This window comes from Euprymna scolopes, chromosome 4 (assembly GCF_053919585.1).
Source record: "Euprymna scolopes isolate OS-2025 chromosome 4, ASM5391958v1, whole genome shotgun sequence".
In the NCBI taxonomy this organism is placed as follows: Eukaryota; Metazoa; Mollusca; class Cephalopoda; order Sepiida; family Sepiolidae; genus Euprymna; species Euprymna scolopes.
In genome coordinates this window covers 85,715,440-85,725,098 of record NC_136485.1, presented here as the reverse complement: position 1 = coordinate 85,725,098, position 9,659 = coordinate 85,715,440, and positions in this window count along the sequence as shown.

The following is a 9,659-nucleotide window of genomic DNA, read 5'->3' as shown; positions in this document are numbered from 1 at the left end:
TATATATATATATATATATATATATATATATATATATATATATATATATATATATATGTGATCGGTCGAAAATTATGTGCATTTGAAGGAAACATTCTTGTTTGTTTCAAAAGACATTTTTATTCCTACACGTGAACACACAGGAAATAAATATAGAAAAGATATAAACATTTATATATTTTTCATATTGATGTTTTATTCATACATACATACATACATACATACATACATACATACATATATATATATATCCCATATTTTAATATATATTATATTTTATATTATAAAATTTTGTATCAAACAATAATGGCAATAGTTTAATTTAAGAGTGCAATTTTCCCACCATTTTCTTTTGTATACCGTTCGTAAACCTGACATGAGACATACAGAAAAAATCTATTGGATGACAAAATGTTTTAAAAAGCCAAGCCACTTTAGAATGCAGAAACCGACCGAACATTAATATCAAAAAGAATATAATTCTGCACGCGATATTCATGGAAAATGTTTTTTATGCTATTAGAGGATTTCCAAGAACAAACCCATCACTCCTCGGAGATTTAACAGCGGCTGCAATACTCAATAATCTCAGCATCCAATCCCATATAATCTCCAAAATTCCATTGCAAATGGAAATGAATATCACTTATTTTTTCTCAAGTAATATGTCGTGTTAAGTCCTCAGGACACACACACACACACACACACACACACACACACACACACACACACACACACACACACACACACACACACACACATATATATATATATATATTCGATTTAGTTGTAACCTATAAATCTCTCATTTCTAGTATGCCAGCCAAGTAATATAGGACTTCACCCGAAAGGAAAACTTTGGAAATGTAACTTTATAAGAGATTTAAAAAAATGGAATTGTCTGCAATTGTAAACTATAAAACACAGGTTTATATATCAACATAAAAATTACTTTCCCGAATTTGTACAAAAACCAAGACACAATGATAGTAAATATTATGTATAGATTTCTTATTCAATTCTAATAGACATCTATAACATGATTTTAATTCTAGATGTCTACGACTTAAATTTTAAACTTTGTGCCTTAAGAAAAAATTCCAGAAAATTTTGCTTCATTGATGTCTACTAACCATAAATCAATTTCAATTAAAACATTATAGATTTAAGTTTGCGAATGTAAAATTGTGCCTATATTATCCTTTATAAATCCATTTTAAATAATGAAAAATAACTGAAATTGATAATAATTTATTAATTAATTTATTATAAACATTAAACAAAAAACAAATCTAAATTTTTATAAAGGGATTTCGCGCATATTTTACCCCTTTCTATAAAATTGAATCAAACTATGGCATAGAGAATGAACATTTCATAGATGAAAGGATCGGTTAATTAGTTTCAGAGTGAATAATGTACATCGAAATATATACACATATCTTACTATATATAGATAGACATATGCTGATGTTTATAGATAAAAGTTTAATCATTAAAAATCACCTTCTATTAAGTATAATTCATGGATTTTGAAGCTTACGACCACGCAAATAATTACAAACAAGACCGTTTGAGAATTTGTTAATTAAAATGTTACAAGCCTGTAAATTTTTTAAAATCTGCTCTGATGATTTTTTTGATGTCACTGCTTACAATGGAATATAAACTAATAACTAACTAACTATAAACTAATAAAACACACAAGAACATAAATATTTTGTGAGGTTACTTATCTCCATCCGACAACGTAAATATGGGTCAACATTTAATCTTGACCATACTTCTTAAACTTTTATCAAGTTTCATGAAGTCATGCCAGGAACATGTTAGTAGATAAAAACTATTTTTCTAGAACAGATAAAATTTAAAATGGTAGATTCATGTATTAACTTTGGTTAAATTGGAAGCTAAAATATTTCAAAATTCCGACAATGAGTTAACCTATCAGATTGTATATATTAGGCTTTAGACAACAGCATTTTAATAGTAAAATTGGATTTAATTATAACTTTAAGGAAAATGAATCGAAGTACAACTACAGTTTCGATTCGATTATAATAACATTATTTCATTCTTGTAATAACAAAGAAAGAGGAAAAGTAATTTACGTGATCTAAACATCTATAAATTTTTCGTTAATGAAATAAAAACAATTACTTATTAAGTAATGTATATTAAAATTACATTAAAATCAAATAATTCTCTGATTACTGTTGGATTTTCCTAATCGGTGTTGTTCAATTATTACCTTTTTTTACATGGGGGTCACCACTTATCAAGGCCCGGAGGCCACTCAGGGATAAGGGTTATTGCGTGTACAGTAATGAGATAATAGTGTAGTAATCATTAGCATTGGAGATTTGATAGTGTGTCTTACTTAAGGGGGCGGTTTGTCAGGAAGTTGGTTATGTTGGATTTGAAGACATCCAAGTTGTAGTCAGGTGGGAAACAGGCAAACAGAAGAGAGTTCCACAGTCGTGCAGTTCTAAGAAAGAAGCTCTGCTCATGTAATCTACGTTTGGATTTAGGCACAGATAACGAGTGGGGAAAATTATTGACAGTGGTTTAAGCCACACGGGTGTTTCTCGTGAAAGATTGGCGGGGGGGGGGAGAGATTGGAGCTCAGACGAGCACTTGCTATGGAAATAACGATAAAACAAAGATACCCGCGCAACGTCTCTTCTGTGGGAGAGAGGCTACAGGGAAGAGAAAAGGGCATCCCCTATTAAAACACGAAGTCTATTTTGTACTCTGTAAAGGCAAGATAGACTGTTTTTAGCAGCTCCTGCCCAGATGTGGCAGCAGTACTCCATCCTTGGACGTACCTATACAGATAAAGAATTGCATCAGCAGTGAGATTTCTTCTGGAACGGTAGAAGGATCCCACCATTTTCCCAGCGTCCTTGGCAACAGACCAGATGTACGTGTTCAATTTCAGATCAGGAGTAAAGGTCAAACCCAGAAGCTTGTTAAAACATGGAGCCTCCCAAAGATGAAAGCCATCCATTTCAATTGATGCCAGATGGGGATCAGAGCGTTGATGATGTAAAGATAGAAGCTTGGTTTTTGATGCATTAAAAGTGACCATCCACCTCTTCCCCCACTGTACCACGCGCTCAAGATCAGAGAGGAAAGAATTAGAGAGAACTTTGTCATTTACCGCCTTTGATGTGTTGCCATAGATGGTCGTGTCATCAGCATAGATGTCAACGAATGATTTAAGTATGTGTTTTGGGAGATCATTGATGTAGATCAAGAAGAGAGTGTGGCCCAGGATGGACCCCTGGGAGACTCCAGCATTAATACTATAGGCCTCTGATTTCTGCCCATCAACCACTACTCTTATGAACCTATCAGAGAGAAATGATTTAATGATTGAGAAAACATTTCCAGTGATACCGTAGCTGGAAATCTTGTGAAGTAGGCCCTTATGCCATACCTTATCGAAGGCCTTCGATATGTCAAGACAATTGCCGTAGAAAGGAAGCCTTTGTCGAGAGATTTACTAATCCTATGAGATATAACCGTTAGCACATCTGCTGTAGATCTTGCAGAGCGGAAACAATATTGCATGTCACTAAGAAGGTTGTTTCTGTTGAGGTGGTTGACTATTTTTTTTATCTAATATGGATTCCAACAACTTACTCATGACACACAGGATACTTATTGGTCTGTACTGAGAGGGAGATGACTTTTCACCTGAGTTCTTAAATACAGGGCATACTGATGAGGTTTTCCAGGGTGTTGGAAAGCACTTCTTTTTAAGGAAACGCTTAAACAGTTTTGTAAGTATGGAGGCAAGTTCTGGTTGGAGCTTTATCAGCACTATAACTGGAATGCCGCCAGGGCCAGTTGCTTTACTGGAATCAAGGTTCTTGATAAGCTTGGCGACCTAACCCACAGATATTTGTATGTTATAGGATGAAATACGGGTAGTTGATGGCTTTTGTTACATAGGGTAGAAATAACTGCAAAGTTCTTGGCAAATAGTCTGGCCTTGTCTGATGCTGACCAGATGACCTCAGGTCCATTTATGATAGTTGGGATAGAACGCACGCTTCTGTTCAATATCCTGTTTGCTATTTGCCAGAACTGGTGGGAACCAAGCCGCTGCTCAGCTACTTTGGATTTAACGGACTGAGCATATAGCTCGCTTGCATTTTTTTATTACTCTTTTACAGTGGTTGCTGGCTGTCCTGAAAGCAGCTTTAGTCTCAGTACATCTATTACGTTGGGTACTATAGAAAAAAGTGATTTCTGTGCGCGATGGCAGCAGCACATTCAGGGGAGAACCATGGCTAGCTGTTAGGTTTTTGTTGGAGTTTTTTGGACTGTATGAATCGGTCTATGCCTACAATCAACCATTCAGTCAGGTCTGAGACTATAGAGAACACATCCTTTTTAAACATGGAATGCAGAGGTAGGTCAAATATGAATGTACGGAAGCTATCCCAGTCAGCCATAGAGTATCGATATACAGTACGGTGGAGAGGTACGTCTGAAGACTTATTACATTTCATTTTTATCTTAACTGCTACAACAGAGTGGTCGGAGGATCCCAGAGGAGATAGAACGGAACATGAACACAGCTTAGGAGAGGTTGTGAAGAAAAGGTCTAGAAGGGTTGCATACTGACCGGTAGTATCAGGCACACGGTTGGGTTCGTGAACAATCTGAGTGAGGTCATAAGCAGTGGCAAAATCATGACAGAAACTCCTCTCGTCATTGGTTTTATTTGAGTGGGTCAGCCATTCCACATTATGGATATTGAAGTCACCGCAAATGTGAATGTTAGCCGAAGGATGAGCAGACAGGATTTGGTCAATTTTCTCAGATATACTCTTAAAGATAGTAACCCTACTGTTGTGGGGGCCATAGAGGGTAAATATAAATGCAGTGGTGTAAGCTAGTGCAACTCGGAAGCACATATAAGATAAATTAGGGTCTTCTCTGGAGATATCCCTACCACATGGAAAGCCATCTTTGATGTAGGCACATATTCCATGCCCATGGCGATCTTGGGGTCAGATTTAGATGTTGAGTTAGAGTATCCTTTAATTATGAATTCGTCTAGGGAAGTGGTTGGCCCTATGCCAGTTTCACTTAGAAAGAATATGTCCGGTTTCGTCTTCTGTAATTGTGTTTCAACCTTTGGAAGGTTGGAACGTAGACCCCTGATGTTGGAGAAGGAGACCTGTTAGTAGGGGTCTACGTTGGAGGATGGTGGGTTTTTTTTTTTTTAGATTTGTCATGTTGAGGCTTTGGGATTTGTGTAGCAGGTCGGTAGACTTGGTTGGAGCAGGACAGAGAGGGAAAATAAGAGAGAAAAAGATAAGTAATTATTTTGTAGCACATGATAAGGTAAAGCCGTAACACTTACCCACTAGTATGGCATCGAGAGGTCCTACCAGAAACTACTGTATGGTCCAGAATCCATTCACCAAATGGCAATACAGCAGCCCCGGTACTTTGCACCTGCTGATAGGACAGCCTCCTTAGTGGTTAATCCAAGGTTCGGGTCCCTGACTATCAGGCGGGTAACGTCAGCCCAGATGAAACGTTTTCCTCCAGCATCCTTACTAGTGACATGACCACAAAGATAGACATAGAAACAGAAAATTTCCGACATCTCAGGCTACTGTTTACAAAGTAATACCGACCTGGAAAGCAGCTTTTTCTTCACCTTTTGTCAGAAAAATCACTCATTGGAAATGAGGACTGAAGGACAAAAAAGGAGAAGCGAGAGTTACTGGAACTACCGATAACACATCAACATGCATTTTCTACTCTCCATTAAAAAGACTTATTAATATCTACTTAATATAAGTCATTTGCCCCATTCCTAGTTTAGGGTAGTACTTGAAGATAGTATCCCCTCCCATGTTAATGCATGGATACTTTTTGCCTTTATCTACGTCGATCTAGGATGTTCGACCGTTCCAGCTCCACCCCATAATAAATATGCTATAATGGAACTTTTATCAAATTGGAAAGTCTGGTTATTTTTAACGCGTTTAAAAATATGGTTAAGAAGTAATAACTTTAGGGTTACGTATTAACTTTAGACTAGCTAGAAGTGATGCATACTTTAGAAGAAAAAAAGCTGCGTGTTTTTGAGTTCAGATAATATGCAAATATAATTTGGGAAATGTTCAATTTCATGGGAGACTTTTTTTTCTCTCGTTTGAAATATAAGAAAAAAGTATTGGTTAATAATAGTATATTTGGCAAAAAGTATTTAGGAAAAAGATAAAAAGAAAACAAGACAAATATTCAGGATTAAAGTAAAACCTGGGATAAGGAAAAAGAGAGAAACAAGTAATACATGTTAGTGTTTTTAGATTAGTAGACTTCAAAAGTTACGAACAGAAAAGTTTCTTAGCTTTTGGAACCGCGGAGTTCGACTTAGCTTGGAGTTCATAGCGTAAAAAGGAGGGATGCCAGCCAGTTAGTCTGCTTTTATGCCGATATTTAAAGGGTATGTTGGGTGGCGTTGGTGGTGGTGGGAATCCTGGTGAGTTCGGCATTTTTATTTATTTCTTTTAAATTCAACATTGAATTATCTATCTCATGCCAGAATGTTCGACCACCCCATAATAAATATGCTAAACACCAAATTATGTCCACTTCGGTTGCATATAATATTTAATATATTAACATTTTTATTAAGATATAAATATTTAAATTTGCCTTTTTAAACCTTAGTAAACGTTATTTATGAATTAACTTCAAATATATAAAGTATATACATACGAGGTCCGTTCCAAAAGTAATACATTCTATTTTTTTATTTTATTTTATTTAATAGAGTAGAGGGGTTGCAAATTGCTTTATATGATGGACAACGCCAGTAGAAATTTATACATTCATGAACTGGAAGTTCAATGTCTGTGTTTCAGATATTGATATTATAAGACTATAAGAAAGCAACCCTTGTCATGGACGTGTGTCAGAAACAGATGCGTCATTGGATTCCTTTATGCAGAAAAATTGAACAAATCAACATCTATTAGCACCTGTTTAACGAAGCTGATACCGTTGGTGTAAACACAGGAAATGGGTTCGTCGATTTCAAAGTAGTGACAGAAATGTAACAAGACTTAACACTAGAAAGAAGGAAACAAAAGTGAATTGAGAATGGTGATGACTATGTAAAATAATAATTCTGAAGCACAAAATGTGGTTCGTTTTAATAATATTATTTTCGTCGTCGTAGTTGGTGTTTTATTTTTTTTTTAGTAAAAATAGAGGTGGCCTTGTTTCGGAACGACTCTTGTAGTAAAGTGTAATTGTATTCTATACACATCTTTATAGATATATCACATTCATATTTATAACTTATGAAGATTTAGTGTTTTTCTATTTGAAGACGAAACTATATCATTATTTCCCTAGCGTACTATCTTTTGATGGTCGGTTCAGTTTACTGTACTATTTCAGATATATATGACATCTTGCAATATTCAAAAAAGGAAGTAATGTTTTATCTGTTCTTTGACACCAATGCAGTCTTCCCATGTATTTCCTTGCTTAAGAGTAGTGTATTATATTTTCTGTTTTCATGAGATGATCTTTCGAGCATTAAATCCTAGAAGTCGTGTAGGATATGTTCGTTTGCCATGATACTTTCTCTCAAACATGACCCATTCCTTTATGTACAATATAGTATATGTTCTTTACGTTATGATATCAGTCTTCCATATACTGACCCCTTTCTTTTTTTTGGGTAGTGTAGGTTATATTCTGCTGTCATGATACAATTTTATTTGGGATAAGTATGCGATATCTGACAACATATTTTTTACTTGTAATCATAATGGCTGTTGGGCGGTGAGGATAGTTAAGTTGTCAAAGACACAGACTGAAGACATGTGTGTGTGTATATATGTGATAAATTCGAATACAGCTTGGTTCACAGACGCAAAACCACTTTTATTCATGACGTAGCAACCTTTACCTGTTTCCTTTCGTAAGTATTCGATTTATTTCTAAAAAAGTTCCTAATTAGAACGATATTGGGAAAACCAATACCAAAAATAAAATCACGTGATTCATAAGACAATAATCGCTTTAATAATAGCTATTATATGTCCGTATCAAAAACTATATAAGTGTCTTCGTGACAATTTCCCAACATCATTATTACTTATTTCAAAGGGGCTAGCCAGCTTGCCCATGCCATACAAAGGTACATAAAAGTTAAAACAAAAATAGTATGCAAAATATTCTTATATTAAAACTGTCTTTCTTGCTCTCTCTAGGTGTCCTTTTTGTCTTTCTCTATGTTCTCCCCTGCATTTTATTCTTTCTCATTTTCTTATTTTCTCCTCCGCCTGCACATTCCTATCTTTGTATTTATTGCGTTGAAAAAATAATAATATTAATATAATTATTTGATTGGAGCAATCCGTTTTTCTAAGTTAATATCATACTGGTATTAACTTAAAACTGTTGTTGTAGAAAAACACAATGACATTCTTGATTCAGAGTAATTTCGTTTCCCATCTGCTTTCACAATAATATAAAAGGAAATGTTGATAATGAAAATGGTCAAAAGAGATTTAAATGTAATACTGTAATTTACATTTATTGCTTCAAGACAATGTCGAGTAAAACAAAATTTTCTGTAACCATTCAGCCGTATTTAATATAATACGGAATTCTTTTAATGCTCCCCGAACACGACGGGTAGGCCAAAAGTTTCTGTTATTTTCCGCGTCTCACGAAATGTAATATTGTAATGTAAGAATAGAGGTCTTCGCAGCAGAAAAAAGTACAGTTAAAATCAAAGTATGCAAAAAAAAAAAAATAAATAAATAAATAGAATAAATAAATAAATAAAATAAAATAATAAAATGTGCTGATAATAAAAAAAAAATAACTTGCCCGGACAATGCCAGTAGAAATAAAACAAATAAAATATGATCATATAAATATGAAATAAAGGAAAAATAATAAGCGCGTATCATATGTAATTACTGACTATTAGTCCGAACCGTACAAAATTACGAGTAGACAATAATCTCAAAAGACCTCCCGGACAGCGAGTTTAATGAAACTGTTATCGCTCCCGGACAACGTTAAGTAGAACAAAGTTTCTGCTAATTCACTTACAAAATATAATGCTGTAACGGTTATTGAGAAAGCCTTCATAGCACTGCGAAAAGTACGATTTAAATCCAAGGATAAAGAAAAAAGTTACTAATAATGGCTTCCTTGCTCCCGGAAAAATCAAAGTAGAATAAAAATTAATGTTACATTTGCTCACTTTACATATTGTTTCAAAACTTATATTTAGTCACATATTAATTATTCTTTTGTTGTTTAATTTATTTTCTTGGACAGAACTTAAGCAATTATAAGCAATTTTTTTTATTTTTTTTTAATTCAATTTTCACCCCAAACAAGGCACAGTGCCACTTTGAAGCAGGGGGCTACTATTAGGGAATTAATTAGCGGGGTCATTATGAAGGGAGAAGAGTAGAAAGATGTTTGTTAACATTACACTTGAACTTCTGCATATCATTGCAGTTGGGAAAGCAGAATCCCGGAAGGGAGTTCCAAAAACCCGCAGTTCTGGGGAAGAAACTATTGGAGTAAAAGGCTTTCTTGCACCTAGGGATCTCCACTGTAAAGGGATGAGACTTAGTAGCTTG